This window comes from Anarhichas minor, unplaced genomic scaffold (assembly GCF_050575085.1).
Source record: "Anarhichas minor isolate MPS153535 unplaced genomic scaffold, ASM5057508v1 ptg000011l, whole genome shotgun sequence".
NCBI classification, from domain to species: domain Eukaryota; kingdom Metazoa; phylum Chordata; class Actinopteri; order Perciformes; family Anarhichadidae; genus Anarhichas; species Anarhichas minor.
The window spans coordinates 11,512,820-11,532,841 of NW_027466457.1; the positions used below are offsets into that span (position 1 = coordinate 11,512,820).

General features: G+C 42.2%; 1 protein-coding gene across 3 annotated transcripts in view; it reads left to right on the top strand.

Annotated features, from left to right (window-relative positions):
* The window catches only part of srpk2 (SRSF protein kinase 2), a 58,975-nt gene that overhangs the window by 17,960 nt on the left and 20,993 nt on the right, over positions 1-20,022 (top strand). The window lies entirely within an intron of this gene.

The following is a 20,022-nucleotide window of genomic DNA, read 5'->3' on the forward strand; positions in this document are numbered from 1 at the left end:
TTCATTGTTGCATGGTGCTGTAAGGTTTGTGTACATGCATACATGCATACATGCAGTACACACTGAAACACCATCTTGAAATCAAATCTTTCACACACTTCTTACTCGGATACGCACTCAAGCTGCTGCCCCCATATGTGGCTGCAACATCTATGACAACAATAACAAGAACACACTCTCATACACACACCACCAACACACACACACACACAGACACACACACACACTCGGATACTATCTCTTTATGGCGCTGGAGCACAGAGCTTACACAGCAAGAGTGTCAACACACGTCAACATTAGCACAGCCAACAACGGCAGCAGCAGCAGCAGTAGTAGTGCATCTCGGCAGCAATGCAAGACAACAGCTCGCCACATGAAGCACCTCAGTGCATGGCATTATTGAACAATGGCACCTCTGAACGCCACACGACTTCTATACAACACGAGCACTTGTATCATATTTTGATCAACTGCAATCATAGATTTACATTGTGAAACATTCAATAACGGTGTTGAGCATGAATAGCAAAGTTACAAGGCGCCATTGCTCACAAGGCACACTGTAGCTAATTGAAAATACATACAGACAAAGACACACACACACACACCAGCATCATTTCAAATTCTGTCGACAGATTATTTCACAATACATGACGAGCACATGTATCTAGGGTAGCCATGGTTTAGAAGCCATCCCCCCTTGTTATTCCATAGAGATTAATAGCCTCTTAAATCATTTGCATGTATTCATGTCTAATTAGACTCTACCAAGCAGACTTACAAGATCAAAGTGAGCACTATTTTATTTCTTACACAGTTTCTTAGATGCTCATCACTTAGAACATCTTTGCTGTTGTATTAGCTCACAGTTCTGACTTCAGTCAGTCGATTAATGAAGTCAAGTTTTCTTTTTCACAAATTTCAATTGAAAAAAACAGACGATGTTGATGGTAGTTTGTTTCCGTCTCTGTTTCGAGCAGCGAATCCAAACGTGAATCGGTCAAAGTCGTGATATGAGTCCAAACCTCTTATCTGCAAGCACTAGAAACCATATCCATTCAGATTTAATCGGGCCAAGCCCACATTCCTCTTTCAGTGTGCAAATGTGGAAAGAGCTGGATTTGACAGACTGGATGACTCAGGTAGCCACTGATGCTGTGCCAAGTACGATCAGGCAGAGCCGCTGCCATCCACACAACGTAGTGCCAAGCCCCAGACTGGCACACTCAAACTCAGCACAGTGGGCACGCAGAAGTAAACGGGCACTAACAATATCAGGCATTACTACATGGGCAGTTGGGCACAGAGGAGAGCAGCGTCACATTGGCAGTTTCAGATATACATGAGGTGAAGTTTCATTCCGAGGAGCAGGCAGTGGATACAGATACACACATATATAGGCATCTAAGAGTGAATGGATGGAGGGAAATGATATCTCTATTTCTATACGTATGTCCTTACACACTAGACTATCATCTGGCAGCCCTGGCGTGGTGTGGTTTGTCATCACTCGGCTAGTTTGTCGCTGCCACTATTGTTTGGGTCACAGCCGTCTGACTGTAATTAAGAATAATGCAGCGGTCCCTTGTTGCACGGCAGGTAACAACAAAGCTCTACACTCATACACAAACTGCTGCCCTCTTTCAGCATCTCATATGACAACAGCAACAGTGCATGCAACTGCCGGTTTGAGAATAGCAAATAGCTAAATGTGTTAGCGTAACTAGTCATGATGTTTTATCATCTTCTCTCTCTGGAGTGGTTCATAAAAACCTGATAACGCTATCCGTTATGAACCTCAGGAATAGACCAATACCGCCATGCTCAAAGCTGAACTGTGCGCCATGGATCAGAGAGGAATCTGCAGCTTTGTGAGTGTGACATGGACAGCTGGGGATGCCTTTTTGGGCTGGATATATGCAGATACCAAACACAGCAGGTCTTGCTTTAAAGAAGAGGAAGTGCATCGTTATACAGTTCATTGGCAGACGTTGGCTGCTCACGAAAGAGATTGATATTGCAAGGGATATGTTGGAAAGATCAAACTTATTAAGGTGCAAGTACAGTGTCGTATGGCACCGCCAATGTAAACTTATGGTAGTGTATGTTAAGATGGTGATATACAGAATTCTGTTGAATTCACTTGTTTATTAATGAAGCAGTAAATCAATGGTAAATTAATCAATTAACTGTTTTTATTATTGATCAATCACAAATATATTGTAGTAAATTGTTTTAATTTCAGCTTCTCAGATATGAGGATTTGCTGCGTTTCTCTGTTTTATATCACTGGAAATAGAATACATCTGGTCGTTGGACTGTTGTTTTCATCGGTACTGTAGTAATAAGTTGCATCCATAATACAGATGACGGGTATTAGATTAATTTACTACTACATTAAGCAGCATGAACTGATTTGGATGTTTGACCTAGTCGTTATTTTTATTTTTGTGGTTTGTGTTTGAATCTATATTTGGCTTGTGTTTTGGGTCATATCAGCACAATTCTTCTGTCTACAACACCATCTGGGCCCCAGGTGCCACGCACACACACACACAAACACACACAGATCTGGAGTGCTTCATTTGGGATGTGCAGCAACGTGTTTGTCAACAATAAGGCAGAATGGACTGGATAACTTATGCGTGTTACACCAAATGGATGGATGGAGTTGAGCCTGAAAAGAGCAAGAGGTGGCACTGTGACAAATTTCTCTTGGAGCAATCGCATTAGGAAGACGATCCCTGTTGTGTAACATGGCACTTGAGGCATGGCGTAGATGGAGATGGATGGAGGACAAGGATGGTGTGTGTGTGTGTGTGTGAGGATATGTATGTGTTTTGACATACTTGTTGCGTGTGAGCAGCTTAAAGCTTCTTTCTAAAGGGTGACGGCACGTCGGTTGAGTTGGGTGGAGGGCTTATGTCCCTTTGAAGAGACTTTGTTTAAGGTTTAAACTAAAGTTTGATAAACAAAAGGTCAGGAGTATACCGGCTTTCTTGCAAAGCTGGCTCGTAGCTCTTGTAGCTGATGAGAGGAAGGAGTGCTGAGAGGTGGCGGGTAAACCTCACGGTCTTTGATGTTGATCGTCTCACCTTCTGTCGGCCTCTATTCTGGGGTCTGCGTGTTTAACTCAGCGTCATGCTTGCTTACAGTAGGAAATGTCACGTCCACTTCAAACTGTGCACGTAGTAGATAAAAGGTGACAGGCTGGTTAATGGTCCTAAATTAGCATGTAATCTATATGCATGATTCAAGCCTTGTTATTCTGCACCTTGTAAGTGTGATTGGATGATGCACGTTTTTTTACTGTGATTGCTGAAACTCTTCACGGACACAGAAAAGGAAGAAGAGAGGGAGAAGGAACAAAAAGAAGGGTTGGAAAGGGGGGGGGGGGGTAAGGATGAGTAAGATTGGAGGTAAAAACAGATACATTGATAAATAAATGTGGTATCACAAATCCAGATGGATGGACTAAATGCTGTCTCCCATGATCTGATGTTAGGTAGTAGGAGGTCAAAACGAACAGTGTAGACAAATGCACACACACACACACACACACACACACACACACACACACACACACACCTCCAGCCATTTCCAACACTACCTAGACATTTCCATCTCATCTCTTCTTTCATCTACTTGACACCGGTTGAAACGCAAGTTACAGGATACATGCAAATGCTTCATTGCAGCCTCCTTCCTGCCTCCCTTTTTTTCCTCCTTATGTATGACGAACAGGTCTATGACTATAAATAGGGCAGCAACTAACGATTATTTTCACTATCAATTAATCTGACAATTATTTCAAGTTTCAAGAGCCCAAGGAGATGTCTTCAAATTGCTTGTTTTGTCTGACCAACCGTCCAGAACACAAAAATAATCGATTTAAAGCCAAATATTCAATTGAAGAAAAATGACCGGCGACTATTTTGATTTTGATTTATCATTTCAGTCATCTTTCAAGCAAAAACACCCAAAATTTACTTTAACAATTAATTATTAAAAATGATTATCTGTCACTAATCGATTAATCGACCACTTGTCTACGCTTTGAAATAAACCAGATCTGCGTATTGGGAAAAAAAAGCTGAAAGAGATTATACACAAGCAAAGGATAAAAGGGAGGAGAAAATGGCAGACAGAGCAGCAGCAGCAGAGGATGCTGTGCGATGTGTTGGAATGTGTCCAGTAGGTCAGTCAGCCAGGCCGATACAGCAGACAACATCACATCCAGCACTGGATGATTGTGTGATGGCAGTGATCACATTTACAGAGCACATGTGGCTTCGACTGGCCTATATGGCCTCCACCATCTTCTCTGGTCCGACCCCCATCGCTACAGATGCACACAGGGCACACAAACACACACACACAGACATCTGCAGCCCCAGCCATGCAGCGACATGACAATAGCTAATGAAGCGTGGCAGGGAGCTAGCTCGCAAACTAACCGGCCTGCCCTGCCTGTCTGGCTTCCTGGCCTCCATTATTCCCACCATCCCACCAGCCCCCTTCTTACATCTGGAGAGAAGCAGATGATGACTTTGACTTTCTCTGCGGCCACCTCTTTTTTTTCTTCTTCTTTGGCTTCTAATCTCTATTTGGGACAGACTGGGAAGGAGACGTCTTCATGCGTGACATCTCCTCCATCCCTCCGAGGCCTTTTAGTGATTTAGCAATGGTAAATAGAAGCGCATGAGGGTGCTTGTGTAGTTAAAGCTGGTTTGACATTTTTAGGCCTCCTAAACAGGTCTAACCGGACTGCAAAGCACATTTTTGTCGCCTTGTCCCCACAAAATAACGCTGGGAATTTCCACACAAATCCTATGTGGTTAATCAGTAATAGGAATCACTGACTCAAGCATCCAGCAACAAGACACCTGACGAGTGGTGTGTCGAACCCGATCGCCATGGCAATACCCCAGAGGAGTGGGTCATGTGATCCGAACCCAGGCTCATGATCTAGCGCGAGTGTCTCAGCAGGTTTGTGGTGTCAGCGAGCGTAGTGTAGGGTCAAACGTCACGCCGTCGTGGTTGAAAGATCGATACACAAGCAGGGTGATGCTGTTAAACAGTGGTGCTTTGAGCTAAATGCTAACATGCTCACAGTGTCAATGCTAATGAAGTTAAACATGCAATCATGTGTTTCATGTTAACCATCTTAGCTTAGTGTGTGAGCATGCTAGCATTTTGCTCAAACACATGAGGCTTCTGGGAATGTAATCAGTTTTTTTCAGGTATTTGATCCCAAACCGACGCAAAGGGGAAAAAGTCAGGGGGTCAGCAAGGCATTAGGGTCCATCCTCATGGGGATCATGAACATCTGACCAATATGTCATGACAATCCTTTCTGTAGCAGGTGAGATATTTCAGTCTGGTCCAAAGTGGTGGACAGACATGGCCTTTCCTAGTGCTAATGTAGCCACCATATCTAAAACGTTTGTCATAGAACAATCACCACAACATGTGTTGCATCTAAAGAGCCTCCTCTATTATTTTTGTCAGTATGACCTGCGTTTCCCCCATGATATTGCATTTACCTTGGATATTTGTTTTGTGTTGACTTTTAATGTAACAGCACACTTTACCATCGTCAACACTGCACAGCATTCCACAAATATTCAGTTGGTTTTGGCGAAAGATTTGAGCAGCTTAGCTCTAAAACTTTTACTTTGTTTAAAAAAGTATTAATTTTGCCATTGGATCCACATGACAAACAGCAAGAGCGCTTATCACTTTGTTGGGTTTGTCTTTCTGATGCTTTAGACTTTGAGTGTTTGTGTCCAGTGCTCTCAGTCCCCTGTTGACTCAGTATGTTTACATATACAGCATTCCAGTCTTTCCTGTGCTGATCGCTCACTCTCTCCCTTTACTGTCTTTCATCTGTTCACTGTCTCCTTATTCTCTCCTCTTTCCTTTTGTTTTTACCTTCCATACCTCCCTCTGCCCTCTGGTGTTGCTTCCATTCGGGAGGTTTTAAGTGTCTCTGTTGGAACCAATCATGCAGTACTTTTCTTTTAACTAATGGTGACATTGGTCATGTTCATTGACTGTTGCTGTAGAATTTTTGATAAAAGCCAATCTTGATCAAAATTGCTGCATTTGTGAACATTGAAACTAACAAAATTAGATTTGAATCCAGTAAAAATGTATAATTTGGTAATCTGACCTAATTTTATTTTACAACACACATGTCCTATTTGGTTACAAAAGCAAACTCTCTCTGGGTCCATAAAGTGGCATTCTTGCATTGCTAGTTTATTGTTAAACTGTGCACCAAGAGGAACTCATTGGTTTTAATAAGCAACTCCAACGATGCTAATAATAGACTGTATTTCCATTATGCAACAAGAGCTCGTTGAAGGAAAAACTTGAGGAAAAACATTCTCCTTTAGTTCCCCTATCTTACTAAGTAATGCCTTTAGCTGCAGTGTGGACAGTTAGCATGCAGCCAGGGCCTTTCTCTCTTTATTTTACAGCTATCTGCCATCAGCGTGTTAGTCTTTCTCGAGTCGACTTTACTGCTACGACACTCTGTAAGTTATACTCAGCAGAAACAGGGAAACGGTGGAAAAGTGAGGGAAGAAAGAGGGAGGACATTTAATTTTTTTAATTTCATTTTTGGAGGAGACGAGCAGTGGAACGTGGTACAAGGACGATAGCCCTAGAAGAAGAGATTATAAAGCCTGAGGAAGAACGCTGGAGAGATAAAGACCAAGATTGAGCCACAGAGAGCAGAGAGCAGAGAACAGGAAAGGACAGCCGAAACCTCAGGAGAGAGCTGATGGAGACGGCTGGGGAGCCTCGGATAGACAAAAGATGGAAAGCAGAAGGGCGAAGGAGAGCAGTGAAAGTGAGGGAAGATGGAGGGAGAAGATAGATGGCTCTCTGCAGACTTGCGCAGTGTGTTGGGTAATGCTAGGTCACCGGGGGAATAATCTCTATTGATGCAGCAGCGTTGAACCAGTGGAATGATAATGGCCTGTTTGTGTGTGTGTGTGTGTGTGGGGGGGGGGAGCCATGTGTTTGTTTGTGCGGCTTTGCATATGGATGTGTGACTGATATGCTTCAGTCACACACACACAAACACATACGCGTGTACATTCTTGCGCACGTAACCCCTCATCTACGCCTCATGCCCTGTAGGACTGAGTCACTCATCTGCTGCATAACTGAAGAACAACATCCATCCGTTGTGTCTGAGGACACTGTTCAGCTGTTGTCTCGTCCTGCAGCGCGGCCATGGGTGTTGTTGTCGACCCACATCAGGCCCGAGTGGGTGGGCTTTCTCGAGCTATGGGCCCTTGAAACACTTCCAGATTGTCAACATGCCAACTCTGCACGCTCGGCTCACGCCCGGGCCTCTAGTTTTAAGATCTGTCAAGTGGCGCTGACGTCCAATACGTCCAATGTCTTCCTGTTGACGTTGGCACACACTGCAGAGAAGGGCGTGGCCATCTTGATGTGCGTACTCTGCACATCAAAATGTCACATATTGTCTTTGTTATTTTTATGCAGACTTAATTGGAATTAAGTTAATTACGCCACTTAATAGAATAAGATACTAATACCCTTTCCCCACCAAAATGAGCATGAAAATGCAGGATTTTTTAAGCACAAGAAAGCCCACTAAAAATAGCCAGAAGACTACTTTCCCACTGCCAGCTGACAAGCATGCCGTTGTTTTGGTTTTTCTGGTGTGTCACTTCAACGTCATGAACGCGCCAGAAAACAGGGATAGTAAACAGTAAAAAAAAATGATGGCTTTGCACATAACGCTGCTGGTCTTTCTGCAGGTGCGCTGACCGTTGCCTTGAAACTAAAAGCAACCTTTTCTACTCTGTCCTAACAGCTATATGTAAAGCTTTGGCTCCAGACAGTGGTATTTTAGTGAGCTGACATTCAAATCATATCATAAAATATTTTTGGGAACAGAGTGTGGAAGCATAATTGACACTGGATGTGTTTTCAGAGTGCTCAGAGTGTATTTTAGGGTCATGCTGATGGAGGGGTGCTAATGTGTTGCATTTCAGATCTGTATGTGAGATATGGTGTGTGCGTCTGTTTTGTGTATAAAATAGATGCATCTGGGCCTATGTTACAGTACTTGTGTGCATTAGTGCCTTTATACTTACTCCAAACTGGGCATTGAGAAGGATCCTTCGCAGGTGGGTGTCACAGTCCCATGTGACTTCAGCTGGAATTCAAGGCTGGGTTCGTCTCGTCCCTCCACTGTTGTATCCGAGAGTCCACAGCTGAGAGCGGGAGCTACTGTACGTTGTCCTCTTGCGATCCCTCTTACCTACCCTATGGAGCTAAGCGCGTGTCTGACCACTAAGAAGAAATGGGGTCTGGCTTTGTTCGTGCTCCGCCTGCGCCACATGGCCCTCCGAAACAGGTAGAAGGGGAAAGAAAAAAAGAAATAATGAGGGAAATAAAGTGTCAAAGGGGTGCTGGATTGACCAGACTAATAGACAAGGTTCAAGATGAGGTGTGACTTCTTGTTTTGAAGAAGAGGGGCTGTGGTCATTTTGTTTTAGCTGAAACGTTTCATAAATCCAAAATTGCTTTTCAATTAACACCTCTCTTTCTCCTCCCTTCCTTATTGGTGGGAGTTGTGATCGGACAGGAATACCTGCAGACACTACTCAGTGTTTTATTCAAGTGTTAAAGAGCTGCAACGATTAGTCGATAGGTTGATTGGCACCAATTTTGATAATTGATGAACTGTTTCAGTGATTTATCTAGCAAAGAAAACCTTCTGATTTGAGCTTTTCCAATGTGAGGACTTGCTCCTTTTCTCATTCTTTATATTGCAGTAAAAAGAATATTACAGGGTTTTGAACTGTTGGTCGGACAAAAGAAGACATTTGAAGGAATCTCTGATCTTTCCACTATTGTTGGACATTTAACAGACCAATTGATTAATCAAGAAAACAAAAGGCGGATTCATTTATAATGAAAACAGTTGTTAGCTGCAGTCCTAAAGTTTGTTTTTAAGAAAGCAAAACCTGAGTCAAGATTTCAGTGGTGCAAGATTTCCCTTGGTCTTGAGATGTTTAGAACTGAAAGACAACATTAGAAAAAGACATTAGGCAAGCTGTTTATTGATTGTATTTTCAGAGTGAATTTGCTGAGTTTCTTTTCAGAATAGAATAAATGTCTGAAAAAAGGGGTCATAAATAGTTCAACCACTCTTCACAAGCGTTAATGTTTTTCAAGCATTCAAAGCTTTTCCTTGTTGAGCTTGGATATGTCACACCAGAGAAGGTCCAAAGATAACACGTCTTCCCTGAAACACATTCAAATCAACAACCGCAATTTTGGTCCTTCGTAGAAAGGTAATTTGTAGAAATTGAATTTGGAAATGTATGTGGTTTTGGACACTTACATGGAAAAAACGTCAATCCACATTAACACGTGAAAACGAGCTATTTTTCTTGGATTGACAGGTCTATGTTGAATGTTATTGTAGTGCTGAGGCACAGCTATATATATATATATATATATATATATACACACACAGTATACATAGATCTCATTAATGGTGGAATCCTCTTTGATTGGCAGTGATTAATAGAAATGATTTAGAGCCTGCTTCACAAAACTAATAACGCTGTGTTACTTTTCAGGAGGATTATCTCTACCTAGCTCGACTTGGGGGCTTTGCTGTCAATGAAGCCCCTTGGGAGTGTAGAGCAGGCTGCAGCAGCAGTGCTAATAATTAACAGTCTCAAACCAGCAAGTGCATGATTCTTCTGTGTTGTTTCGAATGGCAGATTAAAATGTATATAAAAAGAGTCTACATTTCTCTTCAACAAGACATTTACAGGGTTTTAATTACTGCAAGCCATTGTGGAGCATCGTTTATATAAAGTTAAGTCATTTATTAAGACACAGGAGTTCATTATTTTATCTTTTTGCCTCAATCTAAGTAACGTATGCATGCTTTTCTGCAAGGACGTCAAAATATCTGCCGTTAATCTGGTTTGAACTTCTGAAATGGAATATTACAACCTACCTTCAAAACTGTGGACTTCTGACTGCGTTGGTTGAACTTATGGTGGAAGGGATAGTTGAGATGTGTGTTAATGGGGTTGTATGAGGTACTTAACCATAGTCAGTGTATTACCTACAGTAGACGGCGGCCAGCATGCCCCCCAGCTTAGAGAATCAGACAGGAGTTACCGCACGGTGGCAGAACTAAAGCTGTTGTATCAATCTATGCTCTCGCTAAAGCCACCAGACTTTGATTTTTTTTAAAGTCACACAATAACACAAACGAGCTAACCGATCACGGCAGTGGTAGACTAGACCTTTATGGAGTGTTCTGATCCTTTTGCATCCCTATCTGGGTCATGTACCGCAGGTGATGAACATTTCATACCATTGTATGAGAGAATACAGTTGATAGACATGTTTGTGTATTTACCGTTTGTGTGCCTACAGTAGTTTGCGTTTGCATTTTACATACGTACACATGGCTTCTTTTGACTCCCGCTTGCTGTAACTGAGTGTGGGCGGATGTAACCTCCATAATACCAGGCTTTGTGGCCGGCTGACGTCATTGGAATGTATAAATACAGAATGCAGTGAATGAGTGCACTATATTGAAAGGGCTGCATAGGGTAAAATGCACCACACAATGAAAGATGGAGTAGATACCCGGCGGCTCTGTGCATAGGAAGTGTTGTTAGATGTTTCTATACTGAGCAGAAGAAACCATGAAGCCCAGAGTAAGGGCTTCTTGTGCAACAGACACACATCACACACACAAAAAACATGAATATTTTCTTGTTGCGCATCAATGTTTTTGTGTGTTTGGGGATGTGGATGTCGGTCTTTGTGTTTAGGAGATAGAAATGTGCTTGTCCCACTCGGTCTGCAGTCGTGTCACTTGACTTCCACTGCCTCAAGGCGTTGTGTGTCTGTGTGTGTCTGTGTGTGTGTTTTGTGTACACATGCGCCACCCCACCAGCCATGTAGTGCAGTGCTCCTGATTTCCAAAGCAAATTTTAATCCGAGTCAACTGGTTTTATCACAAGGGTTTTCCATGCCTTTAAATGTGTTTGCATTTGTCCCCCTGTGTATTCGTGTACGCTATGCATTATATATCTACTGTAGACTTCAGTCAATGCAGCGTAGCATGTGGTCCTGTATCCTTCGGCTGCCTGTGGGGCACACAGATGACAGTCGATTCCGCCTCTATAGATCGGTGCGGCCTGAATCCTGCGAGTACTTATGTTTTTCTGTGTCTATTCATTAGAAGCTATACAGCATTTAGCTTAATCATGGCGAGCTGCACTAAACACTGCAACCCCATTATATCGTTCTGACTAAACTACGGATTACATTCATGATTTTAGCCATTTATCTGATGCGTTTATCCATAGAGACATACAGTGAAGTGTGTGAGGGGGAACCAGGTCATTGTCTTGTGTAACAGCATCTCTGCAGGATGCATGGCTGTTGATAAAACACATATTTAGTGTTGTAAAATTCATAGATTCATTTAATTGCATTGTGTATATTTTTGCAATGTTGTCTAGCTGGCTGGAGCGCCTTAGTTATGGAATCAATTGTATTGATCCCTGAAAGGAAATTCAATTGTTACAGCAGCTCAGGGAACAAGAGGTAGATGATGCAAACGGGCAATCCTAATCTCAACATGAAGAATAACTAGAAAATAGAAATGAAAAGAAAACACTACCTGCATGGAAAATAAAGCAGGTTTTGTGCAACTGTATCTGTGCTGTATAATGAATAAGTAAGCTGTGTTATCAGCTTATCTAATCATGATAATACTTATCTATTGATTTGTGCTCTGAGGAGCCGGTGAGATTCCCTCTCTCTACTGCCTTCTCCTTGATGGGAGCCCTACTAGATCAGATAATCATTGAGAAAATCAATCTCTAGCTCCTTAGTCTTTCAAGAGATGCAATTTAATCTTTTTACAAATGTTTAATTAATCTTTCTATTTGACCTCTGTGCTCCTTTGCATTGCTCTCATTGATGCATCCAGTGATTTAGGAGTCATCAGAGGACACTTGGAAGGAGGCAACAGCTCCACAACACATTCCAAACACACAGTGCACAATATCCCAGTCTAACATTACCGCTCATTTTGCGGTGTACCTGCAAGCTTCTCGCCAAGCTTGATGGGCTGGATGGTTTTGAAAGCACTGGAGAGGTCAAAGGTTTAACGTTCCTCTAGGTGACAGTAACACATACGTTACTCACCAGATGTTTTACACAGCCAGTCTCTTAAGGCTCTTCAGGTTAGTGATACTGGTCATTTGTCTGGAATGTTGCTTCTTTGAAACCAGGTTCACACAGCCTGGATCCATACTATGGATCATGGTCCCATGTGGCTATTGGAGGGAAACTAAAAACATTTTCAACATTAAGGATGTTGCAAACTCACCTGAGGAAAGGCAATATTCTTAGCAACTTATCAGGTGAACACAAATCAATGTCAGGTGTTTAGTTACTAAAAATATTATTCAATATGATGGAAAGGCTAGTGATTTCAATTCATGTTATAAAGGTGTTAAAAATGAAATTCAGAGCATATCTATTGCCTCCGCACGGCTCTCTACGTGGCGAAGGCAGAGCTGGTGGCTCTAAAGATGACACAAGGTTTTGTCTTTAAGAATGCTGCTGAGTAGCTTTGCTTTCCAAGTGGTTGGAAGCTATTATAACAGTATTTTATATATAAAACTGCATGAGTGACTGAAATGTGCAGGTTTTAGAAAATTAAAAAAACAATGGATGTGTTGATTTACAAAAAGGTTCGCTTAGCAGATCTCCGTAGCCTGCTCCCCATCTCCGCTTGAGGCCAGCGGCTAGTGGCTACATTAACTGCTACTAGCATAACACAACTGAATCTGGTCATGTGTGTGGGTAATGTAGGTGCCAGATTTTGTCAAGGAAGAAGATTGCATGGAATTAAAAAGATGATATCTCTGGTTGTGCTGCATTGTGTCCATTGTGAGTCCAACAATGCAAGGCTCATTTACATGCACTGGGGCTGATGCTATCTGGGCCTCTCTTGCCTTGTTGATCCACCCTGTTCGCTGAGGAAAGTCCCCCTGGAGTTCAAAGACTCAAAGAAGCAGGAGCCTTTTTTTCACATTCATATTGTCTGCTGTATGGGAATTTAGCATTGCACCCTGTGGTAATGTATTGAAATGATGGCTAGCGGTATGAAACGGGATCCTGCTGAGCCATAAGGTGCAGATAGAGGTTACGTGGGGGCAGTGCAGTCAGAGACGGCAGGCTGCATCCTGAAAATAGAGGTGAGATCTCAGTTCTCCACACAGACACACACTCCGGAGGAGAGGAGAGAGTGAGTCAGCTGTCCAACAGAGAGAATGAAAGATTAACGATGAATCAATCAGAGGTAGGGACTGTTGGAATGGTTAAGCAGAGCTGAAGGACACCCGCGGTCTGAAACCCACGCCTCAACATTGCGAGTGGAGGATGATGCTCTTGTTGCTAAGGAATACCTGTTACCTTGGTGATAACGAGACATGTTTAAGGATGAGTCATCAAGTTTGAACTCCGGAGCGGTCAACTGTTCCGTGCGGCTTCTCGGCGGTCGGAGATGTGTCGGCCACGCTCCGTGGTTTTCTTTGTCATTAGCAGCAGGATACGTCATTGATGTCAGTTCTCATAAGGCATGCGGATGACATTTTTTGTTTAAATTAATAAAAAAGACACGGGAGGATATAGAAAACTGCAATTCATATTATTTTGTCTGGTCTATAAAATTCAGAGAAAAGAAAAAATAGAAAAATGTATTATTGAATTGCAGAGAAAAGTGTTCAAGATGCATTTTATTCTTTTCATAGAAAAATGCTGAAATGAATAATGTATTTTTGCAGCTATTTATTGCACAACTGCATGTATTTTGGCCCGGCGATAGCAGAAAGAACAACACTGACACATCATAGCAAAGTGCTCATTACTCATCACTCTCATGTCTTTTCACTGATGTTTTCAAGAAAAGAAATCTTTTACTTTATTTTTTTCACGTTTGGTAGATATGTGTCATTAAATGGGACAAACACAGTGAGACCCAGGTTCCCCACAAGCGAACACAAATAAATGAGCAATTGTGGAATTTTCTCAACTGGTTCAGTTACTAAATTGGTTGTGGATGGAGGAGTCGCCACGCAAGCAGAAAAAAACTCAACAGCAAAAATATGTATGGACTGGAATTCTCAAAAGGAACTGTGTGTTGACAACACAGAAGGCTGATTAAACTCTGTCTCTACCAACATCATCATTTCAAAATAATCATGTCCAGTGAAATATTTTCTCACAGCTCCATACCTTTTAAAACAACACTGGGAGTTGTCCCTATATGCAGATTCATGGACCTCAAACGTATTAATGCATTGAAAGACCCAGTGTAAAAGTGATGGGATTCAACATGAGAATAGCATATGAACTATTTATGTGGTTGTTATTAAAAGACATCAGTGAGCCCCATGATTGCTGCACCAGGTGAAATGTTGGTCCTTGAGTCCACTTACACCATCCTGCTGCTGTAAATATTAACTAGAGAGCCAAATCACACTCCCTAAGAATAACACTACAAACTACAGGGCATAGCTGTTTTAGCAAATTATTTAGACATAATGTTATTTAACAATTAAAGTGTATATTCATGACCTATTTTTAAACTGCATTGTCATGATGACAGTGTGTTCTTATATCAAAATTAATGCTTGTTTTGAGGGTAGATCTAGAAGTTGTTTCACCTTGACACTGTTGATATTTTCGGTGCTGCCCTGTCAAGTCAGCTATTTACAGCAGCAGAGTGCAGACACGGTTAAACTGTGTGGTATGATGAGGAATTTACGAGGAAAAATTGCTTTTCGATTTGTAAAGGATCCAGTCGGATCGCCTTTATTTTTCAATACTTTCCATAAACCTCAGCTCAAAGTAGCATTCCCACTGCGGCCATGATGAACTTGTGCAGATGACAGAACTGGTTTTCAGGTGTGAAATATGGAGCTTGGACATTCTCCTCTTGTGATTAGCAACATGTCAAACCTTTCAAGTTGGCTTAGTGCACCACAACATCCGAACTAATCCCGTCACGAGCCATTCTATGTGTGAACGGTCTTCTTTAGCGGCTCTTTTGTGTGATCATTTTCAGATAAAGCATGCTGGATCTGGAAAAAACGTGCCGGGCTGTTGAAAATGTAACACTGGCGCTACAGATGCCATCGCCGTGGGCGTGAGAGTGGAAAAGGCTGACACTGAAAACGCCGGGTAGCGTGTGCGCTCAGATCTGTCCACACACTTACGCTTGGGTTAAGGTGTAAGAAGCAGCCTGGACATGTCCAGACACATGACAACATGCTGAAGGATGGAAGGCACATTCTGCAGCCATTTACTTACCAGGTTATAGGCTGAGAGACTCCTGTCTCAACCTGTACCTCCGCAGTGTATGGGAACAGCGCTGCCAGTTTCAAAGCAGTGTTTCACGAATGTAGTTTGTGCATGAAAAACATAACTGTAATGCCCTATTGTAAACATTACTGCAGGAGTGGACAATGCCTTCATAAGCTCAGCAACAAACACACTTTTACATGTAAACAGAAATACTTTAACTGTACACACAGGACATTCTTGACGGTTCATGCTTCTCTCCCTCTGCCTGGAGGCAAGGTGATCACAAACGTGCACAAACACACTCTTGTCAAGCCCAAGTGCTCAAGTGTTGATGCCGATCAGCTCTTCCAGTATACCCACCTCCAGTTAGTGCTGGGTGCATTTTGTCCTACCAGTGAACACGTGGCTGGCAAAACGACAGTGATCATTTGTCGTAGAGTTGTGGTCGTAAAACCTTTATGGTACCGTGGCACACAAATAATGTTGTATGGCTTTTTACCAGCCGCGACAGCGTGAGTGATCACGGCGAAATGTGGCCCTGGAGACACCTGCTGTATCATGAACTGCCACAGAAGCGGTTTTGAGTGCTTTGCCAGGTGTTTTTGTCTGTTTGTCAGCATATTTTGTCACCGCGATAGCGCCACAACCTCGCAACACGCAGTCACAAAACGTTACAGGTGTGTAGTTGGGAACAAAATGAAGGTCTGATTTGGCGTCACGGCTGGTGTGATGCCATCGCAAGGTGTTCTCGAGTACCATATTGTTTATGATCTTTGGCTTAACTTGAACTATTTAGAAACGGATTCAATTAAGTTTTAAGTTACATAAACGGTGAGGGGTAAACGTACAGTAGCTCCTGTGCACACAGGCGAGGTAGAAGTACACCCTTTTGGTTGAGGAGCACGTTGATGCTGCTCGTGTGTAAATTCGGGCCAATCAGTTGAGGACATTGATTATTGCACCTTTAACCGTAGGAGAAAGCATGAAACCCTGCATAGTGTTGAAACTCATTTTAGAATCACTAGTTTAAAATACTGGTTGTGCTGGTTTGGTTTACAATGGTTGTGTAGATTTTACACTGAAAGAGATCATAGCAATCATTTGTTCTTGTGGAGGATAATAAAGAAGGACAGTGTGTTACAGATGTGAAGCCCTCTGTACAGTTCAGCGGCGTAGTTCTGGTCTAGCAGGATGTCTGTCGACACACAAACAGGAGCAGAAAGAAACACACCATCATCTTAATTTCTAATTACACAAATGTCGCACAGTGTGTTTGAAGGTAAATGACCTTAGTGCATTGTTGTGTTTTGGTGTTCAAAGCTGAGCTTGTTGTCAGGGTCCTGTTTGTTACTGCTTGTGTTTTCCACTTGCTCAGCACGAATGAATTCTCCACCTGTTCTTCAGAATAATTTAAGGTGGAATGATGTACGCTGTGGATCGATGAAAAAAAACTTCCACCCACATACGAGGCAAATCTAGCTTTGTTTTGTATGTTTTCCTCCCTGATTGTGTCCATGCTGTTATTTGTTTTCCTCCTGTCTCTCGCTCTCCTTTCTTTGTTTTTCTCTTCTTCGTCTGCTGCCTCTGTTTTTTCAAAGCTCTCTCTGTGTACTGTATTTCTCTCTTTATCTGTTTCTTTTTCTTTTTGTCTCTTACCAGTCTATCTGTATAATTTTGTCCGTCTGTCTTATTCTGCCCGCATCTTTTTCTGTCTGTCTCTCTGTCTCCTGGGTTGTTGGATTCGTCTGATTATGCTTCTCTCCATATCTGACCTGATCCTATTTCTTTCTCTTTCTTGTTTCTCTTCATCTCAACCTTTTTTCCTTTCTGTTTTTCCGACTCTTCACCCACTCGATCCGTCTTTATTCTGCCACCGTCTCTCCGCTGCCTGTCTGTCTTTCAGGCTGTGGCGTCTTTCTTAATGTTTTTTTTTTTTTTTTTGTTTTGCTGCTTGGCTCCGGTCCACAAAGTTATGGGAGGCTAAGTGTTTGTCCAGCCAATGGCAAGATGAGCCTTATAAATGCGCTGAGCTTATAGACGTGATGTATGACACCCTACGTGACTGCTTTGGTAAAGAAGCAACATCCTGCTGCAAAGGACACATGCCCTCAACTGACACCCACACACACACACACACACTGCATGTGTGTGTGTGTGTGGGTGTGTGTCAGTTGTAAAACAACAATGAAATCTCAATGCCAAGTCATTTGCTGCTGCATTAAAAGGAGCCATTGCCGATGTGTCTGTGTGTGTGTGTGTGTGTGTGTGTGTGTGTGTGTGTGTGTGCGCGCGCGCGTGTGTGTGTGTGTGTGTGTGTGTGTGTGTGCTGGCCTTGCCACCACGTTAACGCTTTGTGTCCTGGATTTTTTTTTCCCTCCCTTCCTCTCTCTGCAGTTGCCATGGCAATGCACCAAGAGGCTCCATCATGTGTCTGAGCCTGTGACTGCAATTTTTCACAACAGCTCACAAGCACCGGCTTTGTGTGTTTATATTTTTTCCGTCTTAATTTAGCATTTGATCATGTTGTCGGTACCCTGAGGTGTCGCCTGTGTTTGTCGAGCTTGTTTGTCTAAATTAAAGTGTTTGGGATATCGAGTTTTCTTCAGGTGAAGATTCGGTTGAATCATGATAAGGAAATTGATTGAAATTTTTAAAAATGTATTGAAAATGTCAGCCTTTTCTCCCCAATGTGGATGAATGTCAGAGCTACATTCTCACATCCAGAGCATGATATTGCTTTACAGAAGTCCATATAATACAGCGTTGTGACAGGAGGGATCATCAGACAGAATAAAAATACAATTAAAATTAAAGTAATGTAATCTCCAATCACAAAAATGTGGACATCTTTGTTGGATGGCATTAGTACATCCACACTGTGGGTGCTGCAGGTGCAGCATATAGTGTAGTTTCATGTCCAGCAGGGGTTCCCAAATTGTTCTGCTTGTGAACCTTTGAAACTGAATGTCTTCAGGTTGTTTATGTCGGAGATAAGATCAACCAAAGAGCAATATATTATATATTTGATCTGTTTTTTTCATGTATAATTTTCAGAGGCTTTAAGAGGTAAAGTCATCCAGTGGTGTGCAAGTAAAAAAGCAAAGGACAGAGGAACATCTGACAAAGAAAGTATACTTTTGCATAGCGTGAAGAACTTTCCTGACCACTCATATTGAGCTCGCGACCCATTGGGGTGTCCCGTCCTTCAGGTTGGGAATCACCGCTCTAAAGGATCCATTAGCAGTAATGAATAATGGGCTAATTAGACAAAAATAGATTACATGCGTGACATTGTGTAGGAATATGAGGTAGTATTTAACACGCCAAATCTGAAAAGCGTCCTGATACAATATAGCACAGAGGCAGGTTTGGTGGGATCGACCCAAAACAGAAACGGTTACAGGCACGTTCCCAAAACCTCCACAAATAGCCACGTGAGCCCCCTGGCTGATCAATCATTGTGCTAGACAAATGATAAAAAAAAGTAGCCAGGCCTGGAGAAAGAGTCAGCCTGGGCTCTGCAGCCGATTTCATGTTGTCTCTCTCACGGGCTCAGTTCCATTTTTTACAAGGAAAAGGAAGTAGAACAAGGCTGTTAACCGAGAGGACTGACCGGGGAGACGAACCGTGTCTGATCAAGTCTTATCCATCAATTGCTCCATTCTTATATTTATTATTATGTCAATGTCATTAACCATGTCATGCATTTTAAGGGTACCTGCTACATACTGGTAATTCTACATTTTTCCAGGTTTGAAAAAGAAAATCAGTCTGATTTTGGATAGTATCCATTGTTTTGTGGTGATTCATGCCTAAGGTGTTGGGTGGGTGTTGATCGGTTCAACCTGACTGTCTGTGACCTACAGACAAAACCAGCCCGTCGGCCAACATGCAGTTATGTTTTGGACTGTGCGATGATGAGGTATTATCGTTTATGGTCACTCCAGTTGATTACATCATAATAAATATCTCCTATTGAGACATCTTGGCTTGTAATCCTCATCTCTAATGAAAACAATCAGAGCATTAGATCTTAAAAAAAAAATTGAAGATAATTAAAAAATTGCTAAAAACCCAATATAACAATGCATGATTTATTTTTGCTTTTATCACCTGTTTTTGAATACTTCAGATAATGAATTGATATAAAGATGATCCTGTGGTTATATTATCACAGTATTAATGCTGTCTGCATCAATGATGCCCAGCCATGGTCATGGAGAAGACCTCTTGTGTTGTGCTCTATTGTCAGTCTCGAAGTTTACTTCAGGGAATGCAGGAATTACACACACACACACACACACACACACACACACACACACACACACACACAACAGTTTATATAAGCATGTTCTGCAAGTAGGCTCGGCCTTCCACTTGCAGACAATGCTTGAATAAATACCAGTTAGCTGGGTTTTATTGGTGTTTTGACTAGAACCTGTTTTATATTGTATATCGTTCACTTTTGATGATTTCACCGCATTGCAGTCAAATGAAGGTTCTTTGTCTTCTTGGACTTTTTGTATATTTAATATGACTTTCTGTAGCGGCCACCTCCATTCTTTATTTCATTCAGCAACACTGACTATTGATGGTCATGCCACCTGT